Here is a 19,854-nt window from a genome sequence, read left to right as displayed (position 1 = left end):
CCCACCTCCCAGAATCCCAAGATCAAGGAGTAACTTTTGGGACAAAGACAGGTGTTGGTGCAAGTTGGTTTTGTGGAGTGAGGGTTACAGTGATGGGCACCATGGCAGCAATGACAGGAGGGTGGCAGTACGTGACTAATCCTATGCCCTTGGTCATACAGAAATCATTACAGATCAAGGGCCACACCCTCCTTCTAACTGACACGCAGCCCTCACAGGTTTACTCATCCAGTAGGACACATGACAATTGTCTAATCTGAAACTGAAAAAAAATGCAGTCCAAGCAGGAAGAGACCCTGATGTTGTCATTAATTGACTATTTAAAGTTCTTAAGTGAAGGCAGACAGGAAGGTCACCCAATGACATTCCCATCCAGAGATCACCGGCACTGAGGCATGCAGACATTAGCTATCAATCGCAATGACAGCCCACATAATTTTCCAGGCTTCCTTCCTCATTTTCTGTGGCCCAGAAGATTCTGCCTGATGTTTCTTTCTTCTGTGACAAAAGAGAAAGATGGGTCTGCTGGGCATCCTAAACAAAGAGTTATATGTATTCCTCAAGTGGCTTTGAATGCTCATATTCAACTAAGTATTTTCTTGAGATTCTGGACAGTCTGAAGCTCAAAATGCCAAAACTCAAGGATGTGCAGCAACCATTTATTAGCCTGTGTTCAAAACTTATATATACTGACTGCAAGTTCATAATGTACTGAACATGATATTGCTGTGGTAAATGTTCAGAACAATTATCCATCCTGTGTGAGATTCAACTACACTAGAATGCCACATTCTGTCTTTGTCCTTGGTGATTCCTTAATACGGTGCCTGCAAAATTGGCAGCCTGAAGCTGTGTTGTGTAAGATTTCATCAAATGATGGGTCATAAATGAATCCTAAATATTTTTCTTTGAGGCAAAAATATTCTGGAAAATAAACAGAGCAGCAACAGAACACAAGATTATCACAGCTGGAGCTGAATCTATTGGAAGAAAGGAAACAGGAAACGTTAAGTAAATAGGGAGGTTTTCTTTTGACATGTCATTATATAATGCTTTTTAGCATTTGTGAGCTTGGATTTTTAGCATGAGTACCATGATTTTATTTAAAGATCTGCAAGATGTCTCTAATACATATTTTTATAAATACTAAACTCTTTTCTTAAAAAAATCTTTGAAATGTTAAAAATAGTAACGTCAAATTTAGAGCATGAGTATATTATAAATTTATCTCATTATTTCCTTTCTAAAGTTCTGACTTCACAATTTGCTAAGTTTTGAAGTGCTGTGTAAATTTGAAAAGTGGATTAAGTATTTTGATGTAATTGATATAACAAATAATTTTAGAAGTCATAGCCATATAAAATTTAGAGCTTTTCATAACTTCAGGACATCCAAATGCACATTCCAATCAAAGAAGTGTACTCTGGATTATAAAGGTCAAGTTGCCATAGTCTTACCAGACCATAGGGCTGTTCCCACATTAGAGTGATAGGCAACTGGTGGTGGCTTAACGTGAAGGTCACCATCCATCAAGTGAGAGGTGGGGTTGAGAAGGACCGTCCTTCTGGTAACTTCAGCTGGAATTGAACGCACACTTTTGGCATCACTCTGCATCACAAAGCAGCCATCTAGCCAAATGAACCAACTGACTTCCAATTTTGGATTATATGTATCAATGTACTGTAGAAATGATTTGATACTGACAGTTATTCATGTTAATTTATTTGGGATTAATTGCCAGTAAACTTGCAATTGAACAAAATGCTGGGAGTTGGGTGAGGAAGGGAGATATGGGAAGGAAGTGCTTTTTTTGTTCTTTCCAATTTTTTTTACCCTGCAGAAATTGATTCTTAAAGTCTACAGTGGAAGAAGCTAGCTGTTTGATTAACATGTGAAAATAGTTAATGTCTATTCTAAGCTGTGGGTCTTGATAATATTCCAGCCATAATATTGAAGACTTGCACTCCAAAACTGGCCATAGCTTTAACCAAGTACAATAACAACACTGGCATCTACCAGACAATGTGGAAAATTGCCAAGGTATGACCTGCATTACAAAAAAGGACAAATCCAGCCTTTTACCAACCTATAAGGCTTCTCAATCATCAGTCAAGTAATTGAAGTGGTCCTCGACAGTGCTACAAAGCGTTACCTGCAAAGCAATAACATGCTTACTGATGCTCACTTTGAGTTTGACAAATGCTGCTTCACTCCTGACATCATTACAGTCTTGGTCTGAGCATAGACAAAAGACCTGAAAGCCAGAGGTGAAATGAGACTGACAATTCTTGACATCAAGGCAGCATTCAAACAAGTATGGCATCAAAGAACTCCACCAATGTTGGAATCTGGAGATAACTGTGCAAATTGGAGTCATATCTAGCACAAAGGAAAATAGTTGAGGTTGATGGGGGTCAATCATCAAAGCCCCAGGACATCTCTGTAGTTGTTCCACAAGAAACTGATTAGGCTGATCCATCATCAGATGCTTCAACAATGACATTTCTTCTGTTCCAAGGTCAAAATGGGGATGTTCGTTAATATCTGCATATTATTCAGTGCCATTCAGGTTTCCTCAGATACCGAAGCACACAAAATTTTATAAATTCTGTAAATGACTTGAATCAAAGGCCCAGCGATATAGTCACAGTGAGAGGCATAGTATCAAAATAAAGTGGTACCAAATTATGACTGAAATGAGGAGGAATTTCATCTCTTGGACAATTGTGAGTCTTCAGAACTCCTTGCCACAGAGAGCCAATTGGAAAGGGTTCTTGTGTATATTCAAGGCTGAGGTAGATAGTTGTTTGATCAGTAGGGGAAAATGCAGAAAAATAGGGATGAAGAGCGTCAAACTGACCATGATCCTTTTGAATGATAGAGCAGGCTTGAGCGACTGAACAGCCTATTCCTGTTCCCATTTCTTTTTCTTCCCCTTTCATTCATTCATGAGAGGAGGGCATTGATGGCTAGGCAATATTTATTACCCATCCCTAATAGCCCAGAGAGAGGTTAAGAGTCACCACATTGCTGTGGGTCTGGACTAGACCAGGTAAAGATGGAAGTTTCCTTCCCTAGAGGACATTAGTGAACTGCACAGGTTTTTCCCAACAATCAAGAATGGATTCACGGTCAACACTAGATTCTTAATTCCAGATATTTATTGAGTTCAAATTCCTGGGTTAACAGTCCAGCAATAATACCAATAGGCCATTGCTTCCCTCTTATGGTCTTATGGCCTTATGGTCTTATGGCCTTATGGTCTTATATGCTAGTTAACAATGCTGATGATACAAAGATAGAAAGGAAAGTACAATGAAGAGGACCTAAGGAGGCTACAAAGCGATCTAGATTGGTTAACTGAGTGGGCAAAATCTAGTAAATGGAGTACAGTGCAGGAAAACGTGAAATTAGCCATGCAGGCAGCAAGAATAAGAAATAAACATAGTATCTAAATGGTGAGAGATTGTTAAGGTCTGAAATACAGATTCAAATGCTAGTGCACAGGTACAGTGAATACTTAAAGCTAACGCAATGTAATCAGTTATTGTGAGAAGAATTGATTACAAAAGTAGAGAAATTATGTTTCATTAATACAGGGCATTGATGAAACCACATCTGGAGTATTTTGTACAGTACTGGTCTCCTTATTTAAGGATGAGTGCAAATACATTGGAGATAAACCAGCCTAATGTGTTGTCTTACAAGGGATGTTTGGACAATCTAAGCTTGTATCCATTGCAATTTAGACAGGGCATTGACAGTCGCCTTCAGCTGGTGCTATGCCATTTACTGACCCCCAAAAGAAACTTCTATTTCAGTACGAGACCTCAATTTGTGATTGAAATGATGGGTCTCTTGTGGTGCCACTGAAAACTCTCATGACACCCTCATCAATTCTGATACCGGCTCCCTTGATAAGACATACTGTCAGGTTCATTTTCAGAGACCCTCACGGACTTGATGCAATAACAAGACACTGACCTGTTTAGAAAAACACAAATCCTTTTGTTACCAAGCAAGTACAAGCTGTGGAGAATCACTGTATTTAACCCGGCACAGAGTGTAGAGTCTCGCAAGCAATTCTCCCCGAGCAGCGGACAGTCCCTCTTTTTACACTTTACTAAGCACATAATACATAAAACAATTTCACATCTCACAATGACATGATATATGAAATAATTATTACAACAGACAAAGACAGGATACAAAACAATTATTACATCAAGAACATAAAAGACCAGGATATAGTATCGATTGTTTGTGAAGTGGCTGCTGATGGCAAGAGGCGATTTCAAGTTGTTATCGGGACAGATTGTGATTTCAAGTTGCCGGTGTGTCCGGATCGAACAAAGTCAGTGCCCTGGCCCCTTTGTCAGTGACAGAAATTACATGCTTCAGAAGTCTCACACCTTTACAAATGTTTCTCACTTAACCTTATTTGAGACAGTTTAATTCTAATTTTATTCAGTCAAGAAGCTTAATACAGTGTCTGCATACTGATGTGTGGAAAGATAAGGAGTTACAAAGTCTTACACTGAATTCCTAGCTGGGTAGGAAGTTTCAGGGCAGTGCCTGCATACCAATGTGTAGGCAGATAAAAAGCTTTAATTTATACAAGTATAGAAATCAATGGGATGTTATCCCAGTAATATCTCATTCCCTCCCTTTATCATTTCATGATAACCTATATTGTGGCCGAGAAGGGAGCTGCCAGTCTGTCAAACACAAATCTGCAACAAGGGTTCAGGCATGCCATAAATGTACAGCAGGCAGCAATGACAACTACTAGAACAACTAACCCATGTAACAAATATGAGCCCCAAGAACCACTCATAAGCCATCCCAACAAGCCCTCCCCAGGTCTAAGTCCCTCTCTGTATTGTTCCACCTGCCCCTGTATGGCTTGAATGGCCTGGATAATGTTATAGGACTTGTTGGTGACATGGGTAAAGCACTTGTCCCCTATAATAGTGCAGACACCTCCTTGCTGAGCCAGTTGATAGTCCACTGCATGCCGGGTTTGCTGAGCATAGAGCCAAAGTTCAGCTAATTCTTGGTTGACTGCCTCCAATGCCGTCATTGTGCTGTTTCCCAGGGCAGCGAGTCCACAGACAAGGTAATTTCGATTTTTTTGTGGCCACCACCCTGGGGACCCTCCGAAGCTGACAGTTCCCAGGAAGCCGTATCTCAAGGAAAAGCCCAAAGCAACTGGGTTCTGCCATGCAGCGCAAAACTCCCGGCTCAGGAAGCGTGTGACAATTCGCTGTTGAGTCCATGCTTGTTGGGGACAAGGGACTGTGAGGGGCCCAATGGTCCCAACAGCAAACAGCACCAGCAGAGTTGGATCGGCAGTAGTGAAGGTCCCGTTAAGGAGTTAAACAAATCCATTTTTAGCCCAGTAGCAGGTAACAGACTCATGTATTTCTTGATAGTTATGCCAGGAGGACTGACCCTTATGTGGATGGAAGTTTACAGAGTTAAATGGAAATGACCCGTAGTCCATTGTTTTTCACATTGGTGCTGTTGCAATCCCCACAAGTCCGCTGTATGCCCAGGGTCACAGTTATTAGATTCTAAGCAGGGGCAGTTCAACAGTCCTCCTCTAGTGATGCACTGTTGGGGCCAGGAAACATTATGGGGGTGATTAGTAACTAAAGCATGCACACAACAAATCCCAGTTCCATTAAAGCAAAACGGATAGCTGTTGGGATTTGTACAGTTCACCCCTTGCTTCCCATGCCTAGGCCTAGTGTCCACACAACCAGAGGGGCCATTAACTACCAATTCCACACACTTACCCTGCACACCCCTCGTCCGAGATCCCCTCTCCCCTTGGCAAGGCTTACCAGAATACTCTACTTCATAAAGCTGACTTGGGTTCCAGGCAGGTGTTGCCACAAATAACGCAATACCAGCCCACCCACCCAAATTGACCTAAATGTGATGGGAGAACAAATGCAAAGGTACTTCCGACAACTAACATCATCTTTAAAGTTTCTCCATTCGCAGGTGAAGTGCACCTTCAGACAAATAACACTTCTACAGACTGTGCTAGCAGGTAACACGCTGTCTGATTGTGTGGATGTGTGTTCTATAAACCAGGTTGTCCTGCTGGCCATGCATGGGCAGAATAACACTCAGTCCAATGATTAATTGCACGCTGATGAGGAAATCCATCGTTTACAGTCAGGGTGGATCCAGCGATCCTGTCCTTTAACTTAAAGAGCTGTCGGAGTCTGAAAAAGCACTTGGTACGTTCCTTTCCACCTTGGTCCAAGCTTGGGGCGATCCCAGTCCCGGACAAGTACAAAATCTCCAATCTGCGGCCACGAAGATCGATCCTGAATCTCGGGGTCTTGGTCCGGTGTCTGCGGAGGCGGTCCGAAGGCGCACTTCACCTGCGAATGGAGAGACTTTAAAGGTGATGTTAGTTGTCGGAAGTACTTTTGCATTTCTTCTTCCATCACATTTAGGTCAATTTGGGTGGGTGGGCTGGTATTGGCATCCCATGGTGTTCTGCTGGGTCGGCCATATACTATTTCCGCTGCTGAGAGCCCATAGTGGAATGAGGTGTTATTCGCATGTGATACAAGGCGAGTGGCAAAACCTTTAACCAATTAAGGCCAGTCTCTAATGTCAACTTGGTCAGTTTAGTTTTAAGTGTTCCATTAGCTCTTTCCATTATCCCTGCCACCGGGGGGTGGTGGGCACAGTGGAATTGTTGTTGGATGTGTAATGTATCACACAGTTCCTTATTAATTTTCCCTAAAAAGTGAGGGGTGTTGTCCGAACTAATTTGTCACGGCACTCCAAACCTTGGTATTATTTCAGTTAATAATAGTTTTACTACTGTTGAGGCTTTGTTGTTTGTTATTGGGAAAGCCATTATCCACCTACTGAATACATATACAATGACAAGGCAATATTTCTAACAGTTTATGCACAGTAATTCAATAAAATCTAGCTGAATGCATTCAAACGGTCCACCTGGCAAGGGTGATTTTCCTGCTGAGCATCTCACCCCCTGACCCACATTGTTTTGCTGGCATGTGAGATATATGCTATACAAGACTGGGCTGCCTCAGTCAGTCTGGGGCGTCACCAGGTACGGAGCATAATACCACTCATTCCCTCCTTGCCAAGGTGGGTGTCAGAATGCAGACAGTCAACAAGCATAGGCAACAAAGTATCAGGGACACACACTTGGCTGACTGGGGTAACCCAAAGGCCTGAGGACGCAGAATGCAAACATCCATGCACCTTCCAAATATTCTTTTCAGAAGCAGGGGCGTCCCCCTGTAAGTGCCGAACAGTGACTATATCTGGCATGCCCGTCTTGTCTGAAGGCGTGTGATTTACTGCCTGCTTGTTCATAGAGGGTATAATGAAAATTTGGTCTGCAGCAGCCTTTTTAGCAGCCTGATCAGTCCGAGCGTTGCCCCGAGTAACTATAGAATCATCGGAGGCATGGGCAGCACATATGAAAATAGCCAATTGTTTAGGGAGGAGGATTGCTTGGAGAAGGTTTTTAACAGACATGGAATTCTGGATGGGTGTTCCTGAGGACGTTAAAAATCCACACTGAGACCACAACTGGCCCAAGTCGTGGGAGACCCCAAAAGAATACCGAGAGTCGGTGTAAATGGTTGCTGACCTCCCTGCGGCTAGAATGCAGGCACGGGTAAGAGCAAAAAGTTCTGCCTTCTGAGTGGACACCAGGGGCTGAAATGACACCGATTCCAACGTAGAGGTATCATTGACAATCGCATATCCAGAGAGAGGTGTACCTAAGGGGGATATGGAGGAGCTGCCATCAACAAACAGGATAAGGTCCAGCGAAGGGAGTGGGGCATCAGTAAGATCCGGGCGGGGAGAGGTCAGGAATTTGTTCCTCAATAGGCAGTCATGTGGGGGTTCTAAGAGCTCATCTGGGGACTCGCTCAAAAATGTGGCTGGGTTAATAGTGGAGCAGAAAGAGAATGTCAGGAGGGGATTGTTGAGGAATGCGACCTCATAGCGGCTCAAACGTGCCTGGGTAAGGAGTTGAGTCCGGTGAGAGGTGAGAAGGGCCACGATGGCATGTGACGTACAGACGGTAAGAGGCTGGTGGAGAGTAACATTTGAGCTGCAGTGACTAAGGAATAAATCACGGGGAGAATCTGGGAACAAGGGGGTAATTCCTGAGCAAAAGTATCCAGGCGGGTAGAGTAGTAGGCAACCGGCCGTTGCGATCACTGTGAGTCTACGTTAACACCTCCATAGCGTACCCATCTAAACAATTAACATATAGCTGGAAAGGCCTGTCATATAAAGGTCAGCCCAAAGCTGGGACGGCAGCAGGGGCGGCTTTTATGTCTGTGAAGGCTGACTTCTGCTTGCTGGAGAGGGTTAAGGTTTTTGGGACTTTACAAGAAGCGAGAGGGATTAGGAATTTGGTGAGCTAGGTGACATTAGGGAGCCACTGCCGACAATAATTTACCAACCCTAAAAAGGCCCTCATCTGTTTAGGGGTGGTGGGCGAGGGTGTCATAAGGATAGGGGCAACATACTCAGGGGTGAGTGTCCGCTCTGAGTCGCTGAGTAAAATCCCTAGGAACGGCACCTGCCATTGGTTACGCTTAACCTTGGCAGCAGGCACAACATATCGCCAAGAGTGGCGAGCATTTAAAAGTCGATTTGTATGTACAACATTAGTGGATTCTGATGGGCTTGCCAAGAGTAGATCATCAATGTATTGGACTGCCATGGAGCCATCTAAGAGCCGGAGATTTTGGAGCTGGCGGTGCAAAACCTGTGAAAACAGGGTAGGCAAGTGAACGAACCCTTGGGGGAGACGAGTCCAGGTATACTGCTGGCCCCTGAAGGTAAAGGCAAACAGATACTGAGACTCCTTATCCAAGGGAACAGCAAAAAATGCATGCTGCAAGTCCACAATGGTGAAAACACATGCATCCAAGGGGATGTTGCTTAGGATAGTGGCAAGATTAGGGACAACTGGATGTAAGGGTCGGACTATATTATTAATCTGTCTGAGGTCTTGGACCAGTCGCCATTCCCGTTGGCCAGGTTTAGGGCCGGGCAGAATAGGAGTATTGCAAGGTGATTGGCAAGGGACTAATATACCCTGTTGGAGGAACAAACCTATTAAGGAGGTTATACCTTCCACTGCCTCGGGCTTGAGAGGATATCGAGGTATCGAGGGTAGGGGCACTCCCAGGATAATCTGTATCTCTATGGGAGTGACTGGAGTGTATCCCACCTCATGTCGGGAAGCAGACCACAGGTCTGGGGAAGGCTCGTCGGAGGGGCTATGATGATGGTGGTGGTGACACAATGTCCCAAAGACAGTAAAGGGATCCGAATAACATAATAAAATGAGGCCGTCAGCTAACTGCTGTGGGGAACCCTTCACTTCCAGGCCCACCTGTTGGGTCAAGCGGTGCGCTAGGAATCCCAAGGACTTAGCCTTATAGCCAGTATTCACAGTCAGTGTGAGGTGGGGGGACACAAGTCCTGATTGGCGCCATAGGTGGGACGGCAACTCCACCAACAACGCTGACCCTTCCTTTCCTTCAATATACCCTGTAACAGTGACAGATAAGCTTGATCCCAGATAGGGGGGCGTAGATAACAGTTAGCTCACAGGAAGCGCCCATAGGGTCATAGCACAAGGTAACATGAGGGCTAGGGATCCGTAGTGGAGGGGTGAAATCCCGAGGGGATAAGTCAATTGTCCACCATCGTGGCAATCGATGAACCCACACCTGCCGTTTAGCCGGATCACTTTTTATGCTAATGTTCTCGTTTAGACAGAGAATTTCAATTTGAAGAAGGCACAACAAATCCCTCCCCGCTAAGTTAACTACCAAATGGAGAGTCTGGGCAAATTGAATAACACCGGCTTGAGGGGCATATCGGACTGTCAGCGGTTCTGTTAAGGAGTAGGTGTCTTCTTGCCCAGAAAGCCCGCTAAGGTTTACTGAGGCGGGCGAGAGCTTTAACCCATATTGCTGTATACATGAAGTATCCAGCGTAGATGTCGTGGCCCCAGTATCAATCATAAAGGGAATTGATATACCCTGTACAGTTAGGTTAATAATCGGTTCATCTTCAGGATCTTTAGTTAAAATGGGCCAATTATGGGGCGGAGATAGTCAGGCCGAAAAAGGATTATTAGTGGAAAAGGGTTGCCTTCTTCCCAGGGGTCTCCCTCATGGTTGATTCTGTGGGCAATTTCTCCACCAGTGATCCCGGCTGCCACAGTTAAAACATCCCGGGGCAGAGCGGGGCGTCCTGGCACCGGGCCTGAGGAACGCGGGGCTGGGTGCATACGGCGCTTTATTTTGAGGGTCAGTAAGACCCTGTGGACGGGTCGCATAACCGTGATCGTAATTGTCGGTCCGGCTAAGAACATTGTTGCGGGGTTCTATTTAATATGCTCTTGCAAAGTCTGAAGATAGGGGTGCTGGATGGTTGGACCTAGGTTTATGTGGGGGATGCTGCACCATGTCATATTTGATCTTGGTTGGTTTGGCTTCCTTTACAGTGTTCCAGTAATAAGTTAAGGCTCTTCTCATCTGGGGACGAGTATTATCTGGCCAATCCATGTTATTAGTGCGAATAGCTGACGTCACAGCCTCAGGTATACACTGCAGCAAAAGAGCATTGAACTGTGGCAAGGGATTCCCTGCAACGTAGGTAGCATCACCAGAATATGTGGCATAGGTAGAGCAAAAACGATCCCAGAAATCAGGCCCGTCCTCCCCACATTTGGGTTTGCACTCCAGTACCTTGGTAACATCTACCGGCTGTTGTAAGGTTCGCTTGAGCGCATCTTTAATGGTTTGTAGCCGAAGACCTTCTGCCACGAGATCCGTGAAGGCATCCCAGTCTTGGGGAGCCGGGTTCCCTAGGTGGCCTTTCCACTTAGAACACTCACTGGGGGCAAGAGCCATGCAGCACAGGCTAAAGAGGTCTTGGGGGGTGGCTTTATACATTTGAATAGTGCCCAGGATGTAATCTATAAAATCTCCTGGGTTAGTTTTTCGATCAGGGGCCTTCCCCAGTCCTCCTCGTCTTGTTCATCTGTGTCATTAATTTGGAACAACATCGGCACGCCAGATATGTCAGGAGGTACCTCCGATTTTTTTGTTTTCTGTCAACGCGGCCTGCCGCTTTAGTCCCCGCTCTTTGTCTCATTGTTCTCTCTCCTGCCGTTTTTGTTTAACTCTTTCCCATTATTCATCTCATGATCCTCACACTGCAGTTTTAAAACTTCCCAGGTTTTAGGTTTCCCCTTGTTATCACAGGCACTGATCCCTCTCCTACGTGCATTATCCACCCAACAGGCCAGTTTTGATTTTTCAGTCGGCTCCTCAGCTCTTTCTCCAGAATGACATTAACCTTTTCCATCTGCTCCCCGCATGGCACATCCATAGTGCCTCTTCTGCTTTAGTACATAGATCTATATCCCACGATCCCCCCAATGACCAAATGTCATTTCCCAATTTTTTGTTTAAGCATGCTGACAGACGTCTGTATTGTACTTCATTTTCGAGGTCATCCCAACATAACCGATGTAAAGGAGTGCCGAGACCCGATTTATCCAGTGTTTGTCCCATTTTTTTCTTTTACCGCTTTTTTGAGTGCCGTCACTTTTTACTTATCTCTATATACTACAGCAGAGTCCTTAGTCTCAACACCCACTTCAGGGTCCCGGCCTTCGCGTGGGGGATTTCCCCTCTTAACAACCGGTCTAAGGCAGGGTGGTTGAAACAGACAGACACTGTAACTACTCTATACCTCGGTCTTACACTAAACCCCCTTTTTCCAATTGCCCGACACAGGGTTTCACCCCTGGTTACCGGGGGAACTCTACCCTCCCGGATTTTAATTTTTTTTCAGTTACTCATCCCAGGGACTTTAGACCCCGCCACCGGGGGAATCGAACATCCTGGATTTTTTTCCTTTTTTTAGTTACTTGACTCAGGGACTCTAACCCAGCCACAGGGGGACTCCAACCTCCCAGATTTCTTTTCTCAGTTCCACTGGGGGACTCTAACCTCCCGGATTTCTTCTCTAACCTGGGGACTTGAACCTCCAGGAGTTAGAATTTAGCAGTGTTCAAGACCGTGAGCTGTCTCGGGGTTCCGTCAGTACAGAGCCATGCAACGACAAGGGGTCACACAGGTGGCAGGCTAGTGAGAGAGACCAAGGTGAATCGTACATTGCAGGCCCGTCCGTCTCACTCCACCGACCCCTTATTCAGCCGATCACTTATTCAGCCCTCCACGTGAGACTGCTGTATATGTTGGAACCCTGCTCGTTGCACCAAATGTCAGGTTCGTTTTCAGAGACCCTCACGGACTTGATGCAATAACAAGACACTGAACTGTTTAGAAAAACACAAATCCTTTATTACCAAGCAAGTACAAGCTGTGGAGTATCACTGTACTTAACCCAGCACAGAGTGCAGAGTCTCGCAAGCAATTCTCCCCGAGCAGCGGACAGTCCCCACTTTTTATACTTTACTAAGTACATAATACATAAAACAATTTCACATCTCACAATGACATGATACATGAAACAATTATTACAACAGACAAAGACAGGATACAAAACAATTATTACATCAAGAACATAAAAGACCAGGATATAGTATCGATTGTTTGTGAAGTGGCTGCTAATGGCAAGAGGCAATTTCAAGTTGTTATCGGGACAGATTGTGATTTCAAGTTGCCGGTGTGTCTGGCTCGAACAAAGTCAGTGCCCTGGCCCCTTTGTCAGCGACAAAAATTACATGCTTCAGAAGTCTCACACCTTTACAAATGTTCCTCACCTAACCTTATTTGAGACAGTTTAATTCTAATTTTATTCAGTCAAGAAGCTTAATACAGTGTCTGCATACTGATGTGTGGAAAGATAAGGAGTTACAAAGTCTTACACTGAATTCCTAGCTGGGTAGGAAGCTTCAGGGCAGTGCCTGCATACCTATGTGTAGGCAGATAAAAGACATTAATTTATACAAGTATAGAAATCAATGGGATGTTATCCCAGTAACATCTCAATACTACCTTTAAATTAAGCTGGCTAATCAAAGCTGATCATTTTAAAGTGAATTTAAATTATATGTGCATGTTTTAACACAAGCTGTACAAAGAATCTTCTCATTTTTGATGCAGTATTGCTTAACAATTACCTGATGTAACCGTAAGGTCTTTTTTATAACATCTCCCCAACACTGAACACTGTGCCAAAACACTGGTTCTCACAATCATCATATCTGCAATGTTTGGATGTTAGTTTGTGGTTTTGCTCTGACTTGCATGTTACCACAGCAACAAGACACTGAAATATTGAACAGCAGAGTATTCTGGTGCTGAACAGATACTTTAAAATGATTAATATACTATGACAAATCTTTTAGACTCTGAATGTCATCTAGTTCTCAGAAGGATGCAGTGCAATGTTTTTATAAAGGGCACAAATAGCAAGAATTAATATGAAGCCTGATCATGAGTTAGAGCAAAGGTGTAATGGTAAATATAGTCTATCTGTGGAGAAGGAAAATAAATAATGCAATGCTTTCTTTTCATCTACAGACACACAATCTGTTTCTAAGTGTGGGAGGCAATTTGTTCCAAACATTCTCACAATGTTCGCATCTCTAATTCAAGCTATTTTAGAGAGATTGTTGAAATGACCGAGTAATTCACCAACAAGACCTCCACGCTGAATTAACTGTGCCTAAAGAAAAATCTTCAATTCCTTTTAAATTCAAATAAATGACGACAAACATTAGAATTATGAAAAACTACCAAGAAAATTTGCAACTTTCAATTTTCTTTCATTAAAATTTGATGGGGAGCTGCAATCAATGTTAGACATGGATCATTATGTAACAAAGACATCACAGCTATCTCAAAGCAGAAAGTGGTAACATTATTCAAAACAGACAAGCTGTACTTAATAAGAAATCATCCGATCAATGGGTAAAACAACTGATCGATCAGATCAAAGCTCATCGAAGCAGTTGTTACAAACAAGGGAGAGCAAGCCAAACAAAATCAGCCTCACTATCATTGGATTTACAACAAAGTGACATTAAAATATTAAATGACATTCAAATTTTATCCAATTGTTCCTAACAGATTCTATGAATAGCAGCTCTGTGGTATCAAGTTAATAACTTAAACAAAAATGAACAATTATAAATACTGTAACTTTAGCAAAGCAAAGCTAACCAACAATTTGATCTAATTAATATCTATGATTTAAACCTAGACTTCTTTGATCATGATTCCACACACATAGACACACAGGCTGACAGATATAACTGAGGGATAAATTAAAAAGAAAAATCAATTGAAATTTGTCTGTTTAATTAAACAGCTTCAAATGATGGATGCTATGTTATTCACTACAGGCACATAGCTGGAAATCTAATTTCAAAGTCACTAGTAGGTTTGTAGAATTATTTACTTATTTCTTGAAGACTGGGATTCTTTTCTCAGAATGTTCAACAAGCCTTAAATGGACAGAAAATTAGAAACAGTAGTAAAATCATCGGCTAGTCCTGAAGCTTCCAAAATCTCTCTGCAACTGAAAAAGCTAGTGAGAACCTCTTTTCTCTTTTTCTCAATTTTAATCAATATTCTCTATTGTTAGCATTGGTTGTCTCATAATTGACCAACTCAACATTCAACAGTTTCCAGCCCTGGGTGTGGTAATACTCAGTGGAAAATTGTCTGCAGTGTTTCCTAGATTAGTAATTAAATTGCACTATCTTCTGGGTCAGTTACCAACAGCCAACGTATACATTTCTTCAGTGATAATGGGAACTGCAGATGCTGGAGAATCCAAGATAATAAAATGTGAGGCTGGATGAACACGGCAGGCCCAGCAGCATCTCAGGATCACAAAAGCTGACGTTTCGGGCCTAGACCCTTCATCAGAGAGGGGGATGGGGTGAGGGTTCTGGAATAAATAGGGAGAGAGGGGGAGGCGGACCGAAGATGGAGAGAAAAGAAGATAGGTGGAGAAGAGAGTATAGGTGGGGAGGTAGGGAGGGAATAGGTCAGTCCCTCTCTGATGAAGGGTCTAGGCCCGAAATGTCAGCTTTTGTGCTCCTGAGATGCTGCTGGGCCTGCTGTGTTCATCCAGCCTCACATTTTATTATCTTGTATACATTTCTTTCTTCCCTTTGAAAACATGCAGCTATTCAAAGTTCAAATATTAGTTCCATCAAACAAAATTGAGAAAAATAAAAGCAAAATAGTGCAGGTCTCAATACAATCCACTGAACAACTAATCAGAAAGGGAAGCTCCACAAACATCCCCATCGTCAAGAATGGGGGACCCCAGCATGTCAGTGTGAAAGGCAAAGCTAATGCATTTACAATCATCTCCAGTCAAACATGCAAGTTCTTGATCTATGTTGTCCTCTTCTTGAGGTTCCAAGCATCATAGATGCCAATCTTCAGCCAATTCAGTTCATTCACATGATATCAAGAAAGTGGCTAAAATACATTGACATGGCATAGGTTATAACTAATACAAGCCCTTATACAAAATAATTGTGCAACAGAAATAAACATGCTTCAAACCAAACTGTTCCAGTACAGCTACAACCCTGATGTCTACCCAATAATCTGGAAAATTGCCTAGGTGTATCTAAAAATGCATAAAATTCAAATCTAGCTAAATACCATCATACCAGTGCATTGTCAATCATCAGCAGCAGATGGGATAATTGACAGTGATATCCACCAGTTCCTACTCACAAATAGCTGCTCACTGATGAGCAGATGGGGTTCTACCGTGATCACTACTTCAAACCTGACAAATGTTTGATTCTAACATTAACATTGACAGGTATAACAATGACTGACCATACCGTTAAGGCAGCATTTAACCAAATGCTATAGTTTGGATCCTTAGCAATATTGTTGTAGGAATGAATAAAGGGAGAATTATCCATCCATTGCAGCCAAAGCCAACACAAAGAAAGATTGCTGTGGTTTTTGTAGACCAATCCGCTCAGCTCCAAGGTATCACTGCAGGAGATCCCCATGTTTGGTATAAATACATTGGCAACAAGAGAAGTGCAAATACGAAGTATTCTGCAGTGAGTAACTCACCTCCTGACTCCCCAAACTTGCCCATCAGACACAAATCAGCAGTGCAATGGATTACTCTGAACTTGTATAGTTGAATGTAGCTCATCAACACTCAAGATGCTTAATAACTCCAATACAAGCCAACTGACTTGATTAGCACCCATCCCACATCTTCAATGTTCTCCTTCCACCACAAAATTTCAGTGTGTGCCATTTACACACAAGAAACAACAACACCAAATTGACAATGGTGCTTTGACAACACTATCTGAAATTCTAGACTTCTGAATTCTACTGTCAAAAATAACAACGGCAACAAGGGAGTATCATGACTTGAAAGTTCCCCTTAATTCAAACACCATCCTTTAACTATAACTTTGAACCAGCAACAATAGGACAAGAAGAACGCATGTTTAAACTAGCAAGAGGCACATTTTAAATAGAGTTTGGTATGTTCTTCATACAAACAGCTAACAGTTCATGGATTGAGTTTTTGAGTAGAGCTGCATTGTACCTCCAAATTAGATACTCAAGTGAGATGGTTTGTAGCAGCTCTCTAGACAAACAAGCTAATTAACACAACTCAAGACCCATTTGACTCTGAAGTAACAAGGTGTAGAGCTGGATGAACACAGCAGGCCAAGCAGCATCATAGGAGCACGAAAGACCTGCTGTGTTCATCCAGCTCGACACCTTGTTATCTCAGATTCTCCGGCATCTGCAGTTCCTACTATCTCTGAACCCATTTTACTCTCACCCTTTATTTTAAAACTTTTCCTAGACTCAGACCACTGCCCAGTTCATGCCTCTCTGAGTCTTTACAGCCATCAGAGAAAAATCATAGGCAACCCACACTGTGTTATGGTTCCCCATTGGAAACCAAGAGTTTCTTTAAAATAAAACTCACCATTTATTGACTGTCAGTTCATTTTCTCTAAGTGTGAGTTCGATGAATCATTATTGGTTTGTTCTCACTCACCCTTTTTGCTCCTATCTGTATGTGAAAGAAATTAAACGAGCAAGGTTTGCATTTTGGTAAATGTTGGAATAATGAGTTATTTCTATTTGATTATTATGGTGCATAACCTGGTGAAAGAACTATTTTTGTACTGGTGTCCTAAAGCTAACTTCATTTGTATATATGTTTTTTTAAAAGTCAATCTTTGAAACTGTGAAGTGCAGAGAACAGAAGCTTAAAATGTTTGGTGTATACTTGTGGGTAGGAATAGTAAAGCACCTGATGATTAAATTCTTTCAAGCTATCCTATTTAAATGTGCATTATTTTATTCATTTCCAGTATTGTGATAAAAAATATGCTGACAAATGATATATTCAGTTTTAAAAGATAAATAAAAATGTTCTTCGAATGTCTAAATATGTGCAGTATCTTGCCAGTGAATCCAAATGGATTAAGTACAATGTCTTCTTCATGGCAAAGAACTGATTTTTCCTTGGAACAAACTGGTAGTCTCATTTTCAAAACCTTCTGACCTGAAAATAGATAAATAGCACCATGGGATATATTGATTAAATTCAAATCAAAGCCAGAGAAATAGGAAAGTCTCTCCTCGACAGGGATGAAGCTAAAAAAGTTATTTATCTTTTAAGCTATTGTATCTCTGCCACATGGTATGGGACTTGTTGATCCCAGATGTCGTCAGTGCATTGTTGTTTATATGAAGAAATCAGATTTTACCTGCCCCAGGGTAAGGAATACAAATATTTCATTTGGTATATAACCTGGGGAAACAGAAGCTTGGGCCACTGTATTGCAACAACTGAACCTCTTTTTAATAATCTGAAGAAAACATAGAAATATGTGGTGTTCTCATATTGGGTAAACAAGGGCATACAACATTTGGAAAATCAGAATTGGATACTTCTGTGACATTAGCTGCACTAAGTGCCTTTGGGTTGAAATGGACACTGTCCAGGAAAAGCTTTTGGATTTGTTTTAAGTTTTAGTTTTATCACAGGACCGAGAAGAGAGCAGTTGTACTAAAACTTCCTAACTACTGCAAACCAATACGGATCTCTCAATTTCTCTCTATTTCTCTCTACCTGTCTATCTCTTTCTCTCTCTCTGTCTGTCTCTCTCTCTCTGCCTCAGTGGAAAAGAAACAACACATAAAAATTTTTCAATGAAGAATTCATAGAATCCCTTTGGTGCAGATGGAGGCCATTTGGTCCATCATGTCTGCACTGATCCTCTGAAGAGTATCTTACCAAGACCCAACTCAGCTCCATAACCCCACATTTACCCTGAGTAATCCACTTAGCTTCACAAGCTTGGATACTATGGGCAATTTAGCATGGCCGATCCACCTAACCTGCAGCTTTGGACTTTGGAAGGGAACTGGAGAACTTGGCAGAATCCCATGCAGACATGGCGAGAACATCCAGTCACCCAAGGCTGGAATTGAACCTGGGTCCATGGTGCTAGGCAGCAGTGCTCACCCACCACTGTGCCACAGTGCTATTCCTAACTTAAACAAAAGCCTAGGTCCAACTGATCGGCTACTGAGTTGAGGGCCACTGCCATTGACAACGGCAATGATACTATTGCTAGAAATCAAAAGAACTGTGAGAAAGGAAGCTCATTCCACTTGTGGGGCTTAGACTTGAAACACAGAAATTTTCCATTTTGCCTATATTTTCTACCTATTTTGGCAGAACTGTCTGACATGTCTGTCTTATTTATAAATAAAGGTGAGTATGTTTGGAATTAAAGAGGGTTTCAGTTTAATTTTGCATATTAATAATTGATGAACCACATTCCCACTAGTTCAAAAATAAGCTTGTTAAAATAAGATCTTTTTGAAATTTTCTTTTAATTCATATGGTGGCCATTTACACATTTGTGATGACTCATGGAATAACAGGGGCTTGATTTCCAGTGCACTCTTCCCATCAGGATCACGAGACCCAGATACAATTTAAAAACCATGGGGTCTGTCACCATTTTCTAATCTCTGGCCCAACATGGCATCATTTCACAAGTTTCCCCTGGCAGTATTGTTGACCCAAAGAAAACGAGATGAATACAACCAGACACATGATTACTAAAAACATGAATTAAAGGAGGTAATGCTTTAATTGTTATATCCCTTAACTGGAGCATTTTCACAGTTGACCTGCAGAATTCAATAATAATTTACCTACCTGTAAACTTCAAAGACACCATTGAGTCAATGAACTCTAATTTGTCGATGGCATTCTGCAATCATTTCAACAGACGACATATGGTAAACAGAAATGTTATACATTAGTTGCATAAGAGAAGCTGGTTGATTACGGCTGCACATTGTTGCTTCGGGTGCTATTCCTATTCTCATTTTATCTAATCTGAAGAATCAACGAAGTTGCCAATTCACCTTGTCAATATAGTTTAGAAACATTTTTGCTTAACTCATAGAGAAGAGGCACTTGAGGCACAACCTGATAGAGGTCTTTAAATTGCAAAGGAATTCCAAAGAGTAGATATAGAGAAGATGTTACTACTTGTGTACAAAGCCAAAAAGTAGGAGTCATAACTATAAGGTGGGCACTAAGAAATCCAATGGGGATTTCAGGAGAAATTTCTTTGCTCAGTGGCAAGCATTTGGAGTTGCTTACCATGTAGAGTAATTGAGAAGTAGGAGCAGTCTAAAGGGCACATAGGTAGCACATGACAGAGAAGGGAATAAAAGGATATGTTGATCAGGTGAGATAAATAGAGTTGGAAGAGTCCCT

Source organism: Stegostoma tigrinum, chromosome 27 (assembly GCF_030684315.1).
Source record: "Stegostoma tigrinum isolate sSteTig4 chromosome 27, sSteTig4.hap1, whole genome shotgun sequence".
Classification (NCBI taxonomy): domain Eukaryota; kingdom Metazoa; phylum Chordata; class Chondrichthyes; order Orectolobiformes; family Stegostomatidae; genus Stegostoma; species Stegostoma tigrinum.
The sequence above is the reverse complement of the archived record's forward strand: the minus strand, read 5'-3'. Positions refer to the sequence as shown.